This window comes from Falco biarmicus, chromosome 4 (genome assembly GCF_023638135.1).
Source record: "Falco biarmicus isolate bFalBia1 chromosome 4, bFalBia1.pri, whole genome shotgun sequence".
Taxonomy (NCBI): Eukaryota; Metazoa; Chordata; class Aves; order Falconiformes; family Falconidae; genus Falco; species Falco biarmicus.
This window is the reverse complement of record NC_079291.1, coordinates 36039490-36056438: the sequence shown is the minus strand read 5'-3', so window position 1 is coordinate 36056438 and position 16949 is coordinate 36039490.

The window sequence follows — 16949 nt, the reverse complement described above, 5'->3', positions numbered from 1 at the left end:
TAAAATTACGCTTGCCAAATGGAAGGCCTATGCCCTCTGGCCAACATCCTGAGTAACTGTTGTAAGACACTCCACGTATCTTTTTGCAGTGCATAAATACACAAATAATTGCAGCATTTCTTTTCTCTCCACTTGTCAAAGTTCAGCTGAGACATTTAGTCTTGTATCCGCCCAACTTTAGGAGAGACACTGAGAAGCTGTCCATTTACTTCTCAGTCACATTTGGATTCCTACATCTCAAGTAGCATTATAAAAAGTTAAAAGAGTATAATGTAGAAACCAGCCCTTCAGTTTATTTAATATCTGATGATGTAAGCAGTTTATCCAAAATTTCAACTAAGGCTTTAGCTGCACATACAAAACAGAAGAGAATGCTAAGGAGAAGAAATGAATGGCAGAACTGTCACCTGTACTGTGCAGAGTGAAGCTAATCTCCGTGGGATTTTGTCTGCAACAGCAGTTCCTACAGGAGTTTGTAAACTGCCATCGCCGATGACTTCAGACTTGATTTACATCAGTTCAGGGAAATGTGTCAGTTGTTTCAGAGAAGGGAAAAGTACTACCACCAGATTAAAGATGCAGCTTGTGGTAAAACCATCTGAAGTTCATAGATGGGTCCATTTCTTACCTTGCTGGGACAAGGAGGTCTCTTAAAGGATTACATGCTTAAAACAGCAAAATGTAGATGTTGTAAAATTTACAGAAGATGAACAGATTCTGTGAAAATATTCTTCATGAGTGCTTCAAATTTGAACTGGGTTGCAATATCCTCATCAAACACAATTTCTGAAAGAGGGTAAGGGGGACTGTCTATGCAGTAACTAAATAACCAGAGAGTAAAATTGAGGCTCCAAGAGGCAGGAGGAAAATGTCTTGTGGAAACAGTTGGGCTGAGTCTGTCATTGTTATGTATTTTATTTACATTGTTTTCTTCATATACCATCCAAGAAAATTATTACATTTGGTGGCATTGCTATATGAAAAGATTCTTCTTTACAGTATTTACATGTTCTGTGTTACCCTTCCCCCTCCCAGATCTTCTTCCATTTTTCAATCAATATAGATTTATACATAACTAAGTAAGAAAGGTACATCTCCCCACTAGGACTGTAGTTCTAATTCATTGTTAGGGGGGTAATTTTTCATATTTAATTTTTACTTAATTTTTCTGTAAAATAAAATCCCAATTAGTCACATGCAAGGTGTTCACAACTCATAGTGTTTATATCTATAATCTGCTTATGATGTTTTAAAATACCATACTGAGCCTATGTAAAATTTATAAATAGCACATTTAATTCTTCACAGTTTCTTACAGCAAAGCATGGAAATGATACTGACATGATTAATATTTGAAATCCATTTTAATTGTATTGAATTAATGTTTTCATACACTGGAAGCGCCTTATAAAAAATTAATTTTATAGTTCTCCTGACATTACGATAATGAAATCGCAATTCCATCTCAGAGGCTAGACGTAGAGATCAACTGGGTATCATTAATATTCACTATGTTTATGGTGTATTTCCATTGATTGGTTTTATTGATATTAATAATTTCACAAAATGAGTCTGTGAAATAAATGCATTTTTTCTGTCGGTGTGACTAATTGTACTCCTGTTGGCTTTCCAGCCTGTTCCTGGCAGCTCTCCCACACCACACAGAGGCCATGCCCTAGACTACTCGGCTTTGTAAACCAGCTGTGTGTGCTTCGCAGGTGCGGTGGCAGCTGGTCCTTAGCATCTGCGGGTCTTCCTGCCAGGAAGCAGAAACGACTGGTCAGCAAGGGGGTTTAAGGTGACTGACTCATTGACAGTTCATTTATCAGTAGTAACATACAGGAAGAAAAAGCACGTATTAAAAAAAAAAAAAAAGATAAAGAAATGTATGCTGTCTGCAGGCTTCTCCATCTTGACTTTTTAATAGTAGCGTACACAGGTGTGTCATTGTCAGACGCTCTGCTCAGGCAACCTGTGTGCCAGTCTGCCCAAAGCAGTATTGAACAATTGCGCCTTCTTTAAAAAAAAAAGGGGGAGGGGACACGACAGGGGATGGGGGATGAAAGAAGGAAAAAAAAATGGGAAAAAGAAACCAGAAAAGGGTAATGGGAAACAAAAAAAGAGAAATAATAAAGGGAAATTAAAAATTGAAAGAGGAAATAGGAAAATTAAAAAGGGAAATGAAAAAAGGAAATTATGTAGGAAAAAATATAGGGAAATTGTAAAGGATATGATAAATTGAAATGAAAATGTGACATCAAAAAGGGAAATAAAATTTAAAAAGGAAATTAGGAAATAAAAAAAGGAATTGGTAAAGGGAAATAAAAATGGAAATAAAAAACAGAAATTGAAAAGGGAAATAAAATTTTAGAAGTAAACTCTGAAATTACAAAGGGAAATGATAATGAGAAATCAAAAATTTAAAAAGGGAATGGGGAAATGAAAAGGGGAAATAAAAAAACTAAAAATGAAATTGGGAAATAACAAAGGGAAGTGATAAAGGGAAATTACAAAGGGACTAAAAGACAGAAAACCAAAATGGGAAATAATAATAAAAAAAGGTAGTTGTAAAATTGTAAAAGGGAAATAAAAAAGGGAAATAGACAATTAAAAAAGGAAACTGACAAAAATAGAAAAAAGTTAAATCTAAATGGAAATTGGAACAGAAATAAGAAAGGGAGATAAAAAATTAAAATAGTGAATTGGGAAATGAACAAGGGAACTGATAAAGAGAGATGATAATGGGAAATTATAAGGGGAAATCAAAAAGGGAACATATAAAGAGAATTCAAAAAGGGAAATAAAAAGGGGAAAGGAAAAAAAATTAAAAAGGAAATTGGGCAATCAAAAGGAAAAAAACCAAAAGGGAAATAAAAGATCAAGAAAGAAATCGGGAAATTAAGAGAAATCAAAAACATAAATAAAAAAATTAAAAAAGAAAATCTGAAAATAAAAATGGACAATGAAAAAAAACCCATTAAATTGGAAAATTTCAAAGGGAAAACAAAATGGAAGTCAAAAGGGAAACAAAAAAGGGAAGTAAAAAATTAAAAAAGAAAATTGGGAAATGACAAAGGGAAATGAAAGAGTAGAAAAGAGGGAAACCAAAAAAGGAAACCAAAAGTTTTAAATGGAAATTTGGCAATGAAAAAGGGAAATTATAAAGGGACATGATAAATGGAAATAAAAAAAATTAAAAAGGAAATTGGGACATGAAAAAGGGAAATAAAACCAGAAATTGGTAGATGAAAAAAGGGAAAAAAGGAAATTGGGAAATAAAAAATTTAAAAAAGAAATTGGGAAGTGATAAATGGAATTTAGGAAGTAAAAAGAGGAAAAAGGGAAATAGGAAAAAAGGGGAAAAAAGATCTTTTATAATAGGGGTGACATGCTCTACCAATTATCATACCACTGCTACTGTTTTTTTATTCTTTTTACTGTCTCCAACTACAGTAGATGAATACATTTATATAAAAAACAGCCCAATATTTATTAGTAGATTAATCTGTGACTCCATTGCAAAAGCAATAAAAAGGAAAAAAAAAAAAACCAGGGAAGCTGTTTGAAAAATCCTGTTTAATCAAGCTTCCAGTACACAACTGAAAGCCCAGCAATCTTATTAACATAATAATAATGACATAATTATAATTGAATTGTTAAATAAGTAAGCAGAATGTCAGTGTTCTTACATGTTTGATAAACAGGTTTTCACAGTCATCATGATTAACTTGCTACTTTAAACAATCATAGGCTGTGAAAGCAGCCTAGCAAGTCACACGCATTATTAAGGAGTTGAAAAGCTGGTATTGCATATTATGCTAGTATCAAATGTTTCAATCATTGTTTTGTTAAGCAATAAGCTTCAATTATTAAATATTTGCTAGTTACATTTTGATCCATTGAGCAATTAAGTAACAGCTGACTAGATATTTCTAAATGAAACTAATACATTAACCACATAGAAGCAGAGCTAGATCACAGAGTATTTTTAATTAGGATTCAGTATCTTCAAAAAGGAGTAATGGCAGCATCTTTGATCAGTGTCCTTGTCACTTAATACCCCAGGTTATTCTAATGCAATTTAGTGCATGCGAGCCCTCAAAATGCTTCTATTCCAACAAACTTAGTCAGATCACTCAGGTGTTTCCCCTCATATTCTGAAAGCTGATGAAACTGATGCTGCACTTAGGAAGTCATTGCTATTCTTTCTGGTTGTATTCTCCAAATAGTGCTGTCATGAGGAACAGAAGATGCCATGTGAAACTGCACCTCCTGTAAGACTTTACACGGCTGAAGGGGGGTGATCACAGCTGCTGCTCGCGGCCCCCCAGACTGTTAAGCAAAGAATGGATCATGCAAGTCACAAGTAGAATAGCATGTGCAGTTACTCGAGTTCTTTAATGGCGAAAACATGTAAATCACTGCAAGTACCAACCTACCTACCAGTTTCACCCAGCGCTTCATTAAATATTGTTAAAGAGAACCATGGCTGTTTCTGGTGTTTAATGCACTTCCATCGTAGATGGCAACTTCTTTCTGGGACAAGGTTTGGAGTCATCTCATCTCATTGTGTATTCAAACTACGTTCCTATTTTTATGATGCTCGTTTTAATAAAAACCTTACCAAATATCTACCAAAATAGCCTTTTATTGTTTTTAGAAGATAACCAAAAAGATATTTGGATAAGATTCTGGGAGCTGCTGTTACCTTTGATAAAGACTGTGTTGCTGGGAATCAAAGGAGATTCCTTGAACGCATGCAATTGTACTCATCCATGCTGAGACATCCTAGGCCTTTCCACACACAGGTTCAAAGGATCTTTAACACTTTGGACCTATAAAGGCTTCCTGTCTCATAGCTTGGCCTGTGTACATGATTACAGGTTGAAAAAATGTGTAAACTCATAATTTGACTTTACCACTCAGTAAATTCGCTTAGAACAAAATTTACAGCGTTTATTGATATAAAGTTGCAGCTGTAATGCATTCCATGTTATTTTCTTGTTCCTGATTTCAGTATCATCTCAGCTTTTCCACTCATGGTACACATTATCCCGAGGGAGGCCTCAGGAAGCTTGGCTGGGCAGACGCGAAGGTGTCAGCAGCGAAGGACCAGCTGAGGGCAGGAGAAGCAATGTCTGTGGCTGCATCAGCAGAAAGTGTCTAGTACAGTCTTTCTCACCTTTACAACACTTCCTAAAATCTGTCGACAGTGAAGGCATATTTCTTGTCACTTTGATATAAGCTATGTTTGGGAAGTACTGACCTTTATATTAGCTCATGGATAATACAATTTAAATAGAATTATCATTTACTTAATTGTTGTTGCTAAATACTGTGGTTCTGCTTATTCTTTCCTTTATTTACCTTTTAGTAGCATAAGCTGCTCTATCTCTTGCTTGATTCTGCAGGGAACGCACCCAGAAATCTCTGCTATATTTTTATAGATTCCATGTCTGCTGTTAAATTACATCAAAATAGAGAAGGAAGGCTATGGACACAACTGCTGGCCGCCCTCCTAGATTTCATTACATAGGGCTAGAATCAAAATTTACTGAAGCCATGGAGAACTTTTGTATCGACTTTGGATCAGACTATAATTTTTTATTAAAAACTCAGCTCTGCTGATTCTTTGTCTTCTGAGTAGTGCATACTGTGTAATCTATGAATAATTCCAGTCATGATTACTTTCTCTAATATTAAGGTACCATTTCTGATGTCAGCTTTGACTGGGTAATAGTATCAGCTGAATGACTGATAAGCATTCAGAGCCATTGCAGCAGCCTGAGCATTAATAACCATAATGTCTAAAGAGGAAGACTAATACATTTAAAATAAAAAGTGGAAGTCAAAGCAATTTTTCATTTCAGTTAAACAAATGTATGGGATGAATGGAGCATACAGTTGCAATGCTTTGTAAGATGCAATTAAACAGTAATTTGATGATTTACGTTCTGTTTATTTTGACCTTTCAGACATGTGGGAAAGGCTTTCAGCAGTCAAAATAAAGAATTCAATAAAACCAGACACCTTAAGCACAATGAATTTTGTGAGTCGAGAGCTTTTGCAGACCTGTATTGCACAAGATTTTGCAGACCTGTATCTAGGCAGAGCATTTTCCTACAGCACTTTTCTCATGACAAATGGGGCAGACATCATCCTTGTTGCCTTGTCCAGCAAACCAACACAGAATGTGGATCAAGATTCCTGGATGTTGGAGCTAGCCTTGTGCTAGCTTTGGGCTTGGCCACTGGAGAGTTACTTAAATAAAAGTAAAGGCAAAAACCCCCTATCATGTACTTCTTTAATACTCTCTAGTTTTTTCATAGGTCAAGAAATCATGCACAAAAGAATTTGTCTGATGACTAATTAGAGAAGCTAATGCTTGAATATAAGTCTGCAAAAATTCTTGCAAGTCCCTTGTTTTCCAGAAAGACCATTACAAATAGATCACCCATTTAAAACACCTTTATAAAGATAATTTCTTTAGGCTGTTGCATGGACTGCAGCAGAAGGGCCGAACACCCTGATGTACTGGATGGAGCGTGATGCTAATGGGACGATGTGGCTTATTGTATTGTGGTGGCCCATTCAGAGTTCACTTGTGTGTTTCTGCATAGCACTACATTATGCCACAAGAATATATATTTAATTTCTGTATTCATATTATTTGCCAGATGCAGTGTAGCAACTGGGAAGAAAGTGTAACATTGTTCTCCATACAGGTGCAGCGGTGCACTTCCAAGAAAAAAGTCTTTTAACTTACTGAAAATCTGAGCACATTATCTAGCTTTTGATGAAGTTAGTAACAAAATTTCACCAATTTTTATGGCATGTGATCAAAGACTGAAGTAATTATATCGTAGAAAGGATCATTAATTATAGTGTAGAAAAATCGTTATCATTATATTTCAGAATTAAAAGTTGTAGGCTCTTTTCATGGTTTTCTGTAAATGTAGATAAAAGCAAACTTAGGTTATGTTTCATGGTATACCATGAGGAAAGATTTCATGGTATAGGGGTTCCCACAGCCCATTCAGCAAAATAAGTAATCTTTGCTTGAAAATAGCATGAAAAGTCATTATCATTTGTACAGTCAAAAAGGACATGATAAATTAGTTAGAATTAAATGACAGTCTACGCATTTATGCCACCACAAACAAACATCTACTGTATGGATACAAGGCATACTCATAAACCCATAATGGAACAATAACTTGTCCCTTTGGGGATCATGTTAGGTCTGGAGAACTGCCTGCAGAATAAAAAGATTTCTACCGTGTTTAACCCCAGTTCACCAAATCTGAATCCTTTTGTAGATGTCTCGAGGTCCATGTCCAGCAGTGGGTTGCTTCCTGGTTCAAGGTCCACCAGCTGGTGCTTTGTTGTGCATTGGATCCTGGCTTACAGCTCAAAGTCTGCCAGACTGCTCTTACGTCTTCTGTCTCTGAGTGCTGGCCTTGGCCTGCTGGAACTCTATACCCTGCTGCTTGACTTGTGACAAATTAAGCAGTTATCTTATCCAACATATTTTCCTTCCCTTTTGTGCTTTGATAAGGAGACTTTATTCAGCTTATCCATTCTATAAAAACACCATTTTGTATCCCTGCTGCTCAGATGACCACCCTCTCTTTGAATAATTACCATCTTTAGTTTTACATAGCCAAGTAAAGATGGATTAGTATTTTTGAATCCTTTTACTCAAGAAATCCAATCATTCAACTGAATCCTCTTATACAAATCTCTTTCCTGAGATCCAGAATGAGGGGAAAGGGTCAGGCTGATGGGTTCTAGAGAGCAGCTTTCCCCAGAAGGGTTCAGGAGTGATGGACAGGACACTATACACAAGCAAACTACTCAGAGTCTTGTTCCTGAGTTGAATCCATATGCTACATGATCATTCTAATTAATTATACTTTAGTTGGAAACTCCTAAAGTTAAAATGCAAATATTTACTACAGCAGTGCTGAGTGTCCATATACCCTACTGATGTAAAAGAAAATGTAGACAGCTTATTTGAATTTCATATTCATGAATTTTCATTTATAAAGATAATTGGTATTTACATAAGATTACTAGGATAACCTCATTTATTAAAAATAAAAACTGTTGTTCAGTAAGACTGTTTTTTGAATTATGTATTTTATGTGTTCCATATACATTTAAAGGCTGTGCTTTAGTAATTACCAATTGAAGTGTTCTCCTAGTGCCCCAAGTCAGCATCCCTATTTCCTGACAGAATACATGGTCATGGATCTGGTTTCAAGAGGTCCTCTGATGGCTTCCTGCTGAACAGTCTAGACAACAACAGAGTCAATGGTACAAACTTTAAAGCACATTCCTCCTTCATGGGTAGGTATTGACCACAGTGGAGGTAGGGATGATTCTGGCCACATGATTCTGCATTAGGAAATGCAATTTTCTGTGTCATCTGTACAAATCATGACCAACTATGTTGTGACTGACTGCATATTACTTCAGGCTTTTTCTAGAGGTTACAGTTCTTAATTAATAATAGAAAGAAGTCTGGAAGGAACAGCAAAACCAGACAGTGCAACAAGGTAGGTCTGAGCCACTTGGCTCTCTTGCCTGGAATTTCCTTGGCATGTACAGAGCAGCTCATCCTGTGCCAAAGCTCAGACTGGAGAGGCACTGGAGCCACTGGTGGTATGCAGTTGATCTGATGTAAGTCTAACGTATGCAGCATGTGCTGCATGTGTGCAAGTTGAACATGCTTGTGCACATGACACTGGATCTACCAGTCTCAGATCTGACTCATTGTCTTCATGAATCGTAGGAAATACAAAAGGTTCCGGGCCAAGTCCCAGAGAAAAGTCTTAGTGACCTGCCAGGAGAGCGGGTCTAGCTCTAATTCTAGATTTATGCATCCTAACGTGGGGGCACATGAGAGGTGAGTTTCCGTGTATGCTCACATGCTACTGCCCAGAGAAAGGGCGGTATTTCCTCATACGTCCTGCAGCACACAGTGTAGATGCCAGCTCAGAAAGCGTGGCTAGAAAGTGATACGCAGGATGGAGAGTAAGGATAATTGGATTCTAAACTTGCAAAACAAATTCTGGCATGGAGCCAAATCTTTAACATCTCTCTTCCTCTGTTTCTCCATCATTAAAACGTTAATTTCTTGCCAAGGATCTTAAGAGGCATTTTTACTAATGGGCTGTAATGCCTTGAAATGTGGCTTAGGAAAGAAAAGTATTATTCAAAGTCAGTGGAAGAAGAATGTTCACTATTTGCATTACAGTAGAATAAAATGACCCAATCCATCACGTAGATTATATAGGAAGACGTGCTTCCTCCCTCAGAGTCAGTGGGAGAGGAATGATCGGTTTTTGCATTACAATAGAGTCAGATGATACGGTCCACCTTTGAAGTTATGTACAAAGGCATGACAACTCTCCCAGATACCTTATAACCCTTATAACTCCTGCAGTATCTATTACATTATTGTATTACATTTTCTGCCACATTTTAGCAATGAAGAAGCCATTTGAAGGAAAAATAAATAGGAGCATAAACTTAATAAAAGTATGTTAACATGTTACATGTTATATAAAAAAAAATATATGTAAGTTTTTAGAATGAAGTGGAAAAACTTTTTGTTAGAAATAATGTCCATCTTGGTAAAATAAGCTATATGTTTCAGTGGTGCTGCACTGGATTCTCCAGTTTTATGAAAAGAATACAGAATGTGCAGACAAGTTTGCAAAATCATGTTCACACAGATCACCAAAGAGCTGTATAGGCAGCTTTCATTTGAGGCTGTTCAGCGTTGTGATTTATTACAGACTAAATAAAAGTTCTGTGTATGCACTTACACTGCTGGTAATGAGAATCTATTCTAGAAATCACATAATTTATGGAGGAAAAGTCCATTTTAAGAATTATCAAGAAATATTTGATACCTATCACCCTTTAACAGATTCATAATAAGAACTTTTTAAAATTTAGACAAACACGGTTTGGGTTAAAAATAGGCAGATGTGCTGTATTGCATTCTACAGACTGATTTCATCAAAGCTCTCTTCTGATTTTCCCTGCTTCCCCAAACACAGTGATTTTAAAAAAGGGGAAATTAATCTCTCCCTTCTGGCTGGCCCTGAGGAGACAAATTTCTGTCAGGGAATGAAGCAGCCTGTTGTTACCAGAAATCACCAGGAAAACTTTGCAAGCCAAAGATAGTTTAGAAAGCCGACATTGGTTTATTGCAGCACTGGGTGCATGGAGGATCTTTCCTCCTAACATGCACACCAGGTTACTCGAGGGTACGCATTATATACGGTAGAGTACTTGCATATTCATAGCACATTACTTATTCATTTTCATTCACACACAAGAAGACCGGTTACAACTTTCTTGCTTCTGATGCAAAATAGTGCACACCGTCAGGTAGGGCTACTGAAGTTTTTTTACCAACCACACATGGTCCTATAAGCGGAAATTTTGCCCTCTTTCCCTCTCTTTTTTTTGGGGGGTGGGTGGTGGAGAAGCTATTTGAGTTGAAGGTCATGATCTCCCATTGCCACAATTACCTGCATAATTTAGATATCATTATCTGTTCTTTGTTTCCCAAGGTTGACTCCCTTGAAGTCTTTTCATTCATCAGTTTTGACAACTTGAGAGGGTGGGTCAGCTTGACCTGAACTGGTTTAACATACACGTAAACACTAAACCAGAGGTTTAGGCAACATGATGACATTCAGAAGGATCCCTGCAACCCGACTTGCCAGCAGGTGTGGGGATTTCTACAGGTGGAGAATTGAAGGCAGAAGAGATGCATGTCTCACTGCTGTCTCAGGCTGAACTTACCCAGCATCAGCCTGGGCAACTCCTGCCTGCCGCTGCCCAGGCGCCCTGGAGGCAGCACGGTGCCCAGGATGAGTGCACCCACTGCCCCCTCAACAGGCGGCAGCCTTGGTGCTGGTCCAGAGGGAAACCAGGAGCAGAGAGGGATGGAAAGGGCAAGGGAGGGACCTTGGGAGCTGCCTGGGGTGTAATCAGCTCCAAGCTTTACTGTGAGCAATGAAGGCAGTGAAAACTTTCTCCCCTGTTTTCTCTCTGTTGTCTAAAAAGCTTAAGATCTTGCATAACAGATTTTCCCAGCATGTTATTAGGGGTTTTTTTAGTAGTCGGGTATTTTCAGGATACTTGTGGAAGTTTAGCATCTTTAAGGCCATAAGCTTTCTCAGATCTGATGGTGATTGTTTAGTGCTTGTGTTCAAATGGATTCAGGGGACTGAAGGCAGTCTCACTGGGACAGATAACCTCCCAATAATGGGCAAGATCTGCTGCTGGAGAACTGAGGGGGGAAGAGGGAGAGAGACCTCCTTAGGCTGGAAGAAAATAGGTGGGGAGGCAGAAATAACTTAAGCCTTCTGGATGGTCGGTACAATTGCAAAGGCAAGGAGGTTATGTTGTGCAGGAGCCAAGATACTCAACTGTCCCTACCTGGCAGAATTCTCAAAAGATGTTGAATCCTTGCTGGACACTCACACATGGCATAAGGGGTGTGAATATCACAGGCACCTGAAAATGAGAATATGAATCTTTACGGTTCACTTTTGCCATCTATTAGCTAAGAGGTTAATTAGGTGAGTTACAGCTTACCTTTGAGGTTCTTCAGTGAGCTGTATTGTAAAAAACTGGTTTTCGGGAATATCCCATGTGAAATTTGATAGCATTAAATTTTAGCCAAGATTTTTAGAATAGTCCAACTGTTCATCTTCAGTCTTTTAGAAGCCTGTTTTTCCTAAAACTCTGGAGGATATAAACTTAAATAAAATTGTTTACATATACTGTGAATAATCAGCAAAAAATTCGAAACTCTTAACTGGGAGACCGTAACACACTCATGGTTAAGATTTTATTTCATAGATTGCTAATGAGGATTTTAAATTACATTTAATGAATATGAAAAGATTGTTTTCTTTCCAGAGCTGAATTATTAGTAGGTTTGTACTGAGTTGCAGAACATCATTATTATTTTTACATCAGTGATGCCTTTCTAACCTCAATTAGCAGGAGACCAGAAGCCACACTATGAATCTTTCACTGAAAGTAATTGTCAACTATGTAAATGACTTTATAAATGTGTCCTGAAAATGGAAATGGCTTATGCAAATAAACTTGAACCACAGTGTGCAAGATGAGAAGTATAAGAAATGATGGAATTAACTCAGTGGTGTTACGAAGCATCATTAGACTTCACCTGAATAGAAAAGAATCACTTGGAGAATCAGCTGAGTTCCACCAGAGAGGGGAAAGGACACCTAACTAACATTTTCAGAAGTGCTAGGGTAGGTGGAGGGCATATCTCCCACGTACCCTGTTCATGTGTAAAGATATTTTTTCATTCTCAGAGTGTTTCTTCTCATCAAAAAAGAAGTGTAATTTTACATATACACTGACCATCTGGAAAAAACACTACTACAAATGGAAATAGATTTAAAATTAAGAGATTAATGTTTCACACTTCTTACTGGCAGCTGGCTCTTAAAAAGGCTTGGAAAGAAAAGTAAGCATCCTTGAAACCATTCACTGAATTATTTGAGAGCTGGCAGCCTGACAAAAAATAATATAAATCTTTTTCCTGCCTTCACAAGTCCCAAATATTTGATGATGTTTGGTATTTTATCCATTATATTAAAGACTCATCATGAGCTCCTGCTTTGAATTTGCTTTAGTCATTGATTATTGTCTCACATAGTGTCAATGGAGACAATCATTACACAACGTCTTTAGTAGGTTTGAGTCAGTAAAATCTACAATGGCTACTCCTTGCAGTCTTTATTTTGCCTGTGTTCATACAGCTCAGGTGGAATTTCTGACCCAAGAGGTATGAAGTGAAGCGTCAGTATTCATCTTAAAGAAGGCAGAACTTCAAACCTGAAATCCAAGTAAACAGCAGAAAGAAAATCTGAACGAAGACTGGAAAGTTGTCAGATGTGAAACAGATTCATGTGTTACATTTTAGCCTTACATATGTAACAGTATAGATTTAAAAATATACCTTCCGCAATTCTAACAGCAATATTTTTCTTCCGTAAAAGATAGTGACCCTGTTCTTGAGAGTTTTACTGATTCTTTTAAATTATTGACGCTGATAACCTTTTGTTAAACAAATTACAGTTTCTGTCAAGATAAATGAAAATAGCAAACCATGGTGATTTTAGAAGTTGGCAATTACAATGGCTTCCCCAAAAGAATGTAAGGCCAGTGCCACTTAGTAAGTTATTATTATTTGTACAAATATGCTTCTCTTCTAACTTTGTTCTTTGCATTTTAATGAAATTGCCAGTTCACAGTTACAAATATATGTCATGTTGATGCATTCTTTATCTTCAACCTTGAAAGCTCTCAAATAAACTGAGATATTGCAACAAGTACTACAATTTATTTGTAATGTTAATATTTCCCTAAGTATCAAAAATCTGTATAAAGAATTGATTAAAAATTCTCTGGGTGAAGGGGCTTGAAAGCTAATCTGTGCAACTCAAATACAGATCAGTTACTGATAAAGTAAAAATAAAGACTGACAGCTTCACAGAAGAAATCAGCTTCAGAGTTAGTCTACAGGGATTGTAGATTAAGGTAGATTAAGGTTTGTGGGGGTCATACAGTACGATACACCTCACTCTGTGATGTGAACCTTGACTTCTAACAGTTGTGTGGAGCAGAGTTGCTATTTGTCTGTAATAGGGATACATGTACTGTGATAAGCATGGGGGTTTTATTTAATCTTCATCTTATTGCCTTGCCTCTTGGCTGGAAAAAATCCCAACAAGGACAAAACAGCAGGAGGGACCAGCAAAGAGCTAAACTAGAAGGCTGAGAATAAGACAGTGGGTAATAGTTATACATCTGGGTCTGACAGAGCACAATACAACTATAATCACTAGAAGCTTCCTTCTGAGATAGCTGTGTTCCATATCCAGGGTTGGTCACAATTAAAGGTACTGTTTCTGATTGACACCTACAAAGTCCCACATCCTCTTAAGTTACCGTGTACCATAAAGAAGTAGCCAACACAAGAGACTGCTTCTTAGGATGAGTGTGCTGTTCAGCATGGAGTAACGGGAGAGGGTGACTTGTGGAAGCAAAGTGCTAACACAGTGTATGGTGTACAGCTATGAGGAAAGATGGCATTTAGGAAACAGAGGAGAAAGGAACAGTCTTTTTCGTTTTTATCCTTTGGCCTCTAGCTTTATTAGATATCTCAGTTTCTGCTCAAACCTACTTTTCCTTCCCAGAATAATTTTTTCTTCCCCTGGAAATCAGGGCATCTCTGAACTATTGACTTTTCGTTCTAAGAGTCTGTAAAAATTTCAGTCTCCACATTATACTGAAATATTTCTGATTTTTTTTTTAACGTAGAAAACCATCTGTTCAATTTCTGAAGATGATGTCATCATATTTTATTTTCTACTGATATAACAAAATCAGAGAACCTTTCCAAAGTGGTCTAAGACTTGAAGTTAATGACACAAGGTTGAAAAAGTCCAGTTGGTACACAAGCCACGATCTTGAGCAGAATTGAGGCAACAGAAAATTTAACATATTGATTTGTGATTCACGCTTTATAGAATGGCTATCCTGTGCTACATTGCTGAAGACCAGAAACAACTAATGGTCTCAACTACAGTGAAATTATTCCACTGCACTAAGGGATGTGCCATCTGTGTTTCAGACTGTGGTCTACATTTACTTTCTAGGAAAAGGTTTTAGAGTTAAGTAGGCCTTTAGCAGATGTGGCAAAGAGCAGATTGGAAACTGAAGGTAATACCCATGTAAACTAGATGAGGTACAACTGTTAGTGGAAAGGACATTCGATACCACAACTTACTTAGCAGCATGTATTAAATTAGTTGAGACTTGAAAGTCGGAATTAGATGGCTTTACTTGACAGTTTAAATAGAAGTTAGGGCCTTAATGAAATAGCTACTATAGCCATTTAATTCCCTTTCTGCTTGCCTCTATGAATCTGAAAAAATAGACTGTTTTGTAGAGCGGATAAAAGTGCATCGGTTTAGCTTGAACTTTTAAGTTCCTTATAAAAACTACTCACAGAATCACAGAAGCGTTGAGGTTGGAAGGGACCTCTGGAGGTCAATGGGTCAACCCCTCTGCTCAAGCTGAGTCACCACCAGCAGGCTGCTCAGGACAACGTCCAGATTGCTTTTGAATATCTCTGAGGATGGAGGTGGTGAATTGATTACCTTGTCTCTCTCCTTGTTTCTTAAAAATACTCTGAAGCAGGCGTAGCATTTTTGAGAAACCTCCCAAGACAATCCTGACTACTTCAGAGCTGTGAAATATGCAATGATTACACCACTTGCTATACAGAGGGGTTATCTGAGAGTCTGGGTTGAGGTTCGTGTTCCCCTGAACACACCGGAACGGTCCAGTTATGTCTTAAGTTTAATATTTGCCACCTATGGTGTTTCATTTGTGTCACTGGGAGAAATCTGTTGAGGAGTTTCATGAGGAGTTACAGGTTTTTATGAGTTTTCAAATTATATTTCCAGTCGAGCCTCTTTATCAAACACACAAAAGTTTGCTGACAGCAATCCCTGCTTCATTTCAAACACTCCACTTATCACTCGGTTTCTGTTGGATGCTTTCCCTGTCTTTTACAAAAAGCTTAATCTGAGATACCAAGCAGCTTTCTTAGTACTAAGGGTATATTAGTAAATATGGTGACAAATAAAAAGCTTGCACACGTCTATCATACCAGAAAAATCTGCAAATGAAAAACTTATTTAGCAGCAATTTCTTATAGCATCAGGAAATAACGCTGGTTTTAGGGCAGGGAATTACTTCAAAGTGAATAAATAAACAACTGTTAATATAAAATTCTATTGTATATAGTTAATTCTATTTTATGCTTTTATTAAACTATGTCAGTTGGGTTTATAATTGAATAATGGCACATTAATTAGGAAGATCAGACTGTTAGGCCATTCATTTGTTATACAGCACAAAATTAGAGCACTTTTTCTTTCAATTGACAGATTTGGATCTTTTATACAGTGTTTATAGTGTCTTTATACCTTGCATAAACAATTGTTTAATTGCCATTTGCTAACTACAAAGACTCACATGGTCAGTGGAAGTGTTAGGAGTGAAAAACATGCCAAAGACTAACAATCACATTTTTTTCATGTGCCTCCTATTAAATAAACTGGCAGAACTGATGTGCTACCCCAGACCAAAGACCAAGGGATGAGACAGAGTATCCATTAGTTGTGTTGGCACCGACCATCTAGTCCCATTCAGTAAGGGCTACTTTCTCAGTGAGTTACGAGTCTGCAGGTCTTTGAATTTGCTCAGGTGTAATGCTGTGCTCCCTTGCACAGGCACACACAGTTAGAAATTGATAGCTAAATGCTGCAGTCTGACTGACATAAAGTAGAAGATAGCAACACTGGATCCAGCACCAGCAATGAGATTGCCACAACAATTTCACAGTTACTGCACAATTACAAAAGAAATTACTCTGGGAGCAATTTCTGTGCACGGAATAATAAGGCTGCTTATATTCCCATACCTCTGCTCTATACACTCAGCAGTATGCAAGCTGGCATATACATGGCTTTATGTCCAGCAATTTGAAAATGGTTTTGATGCTATTGTTAGGTCATTCACAACAAACTAATGGATATAATTTAGTTTTGCAATTACATTTAAGGAGAGGAAAAAACCCCAAACTGGTAGTTGCATAAGTAGTAATCAGATTCTATTACTAATATTCTGCTGTAGTTTTATAAATGATTAAGAGAGAATTAACAAAAACTATGAAAAATCTCTTTAAGGGCAGTATTCCATAAGAACAAGGTATTAATAATTGCGTTTATGAAAATGAGCACCTCAAAGAAGGTGTATTTGCCTATGGAGACAAATCCAAACCGGACAGTTGAAAGGATGTGGAACTA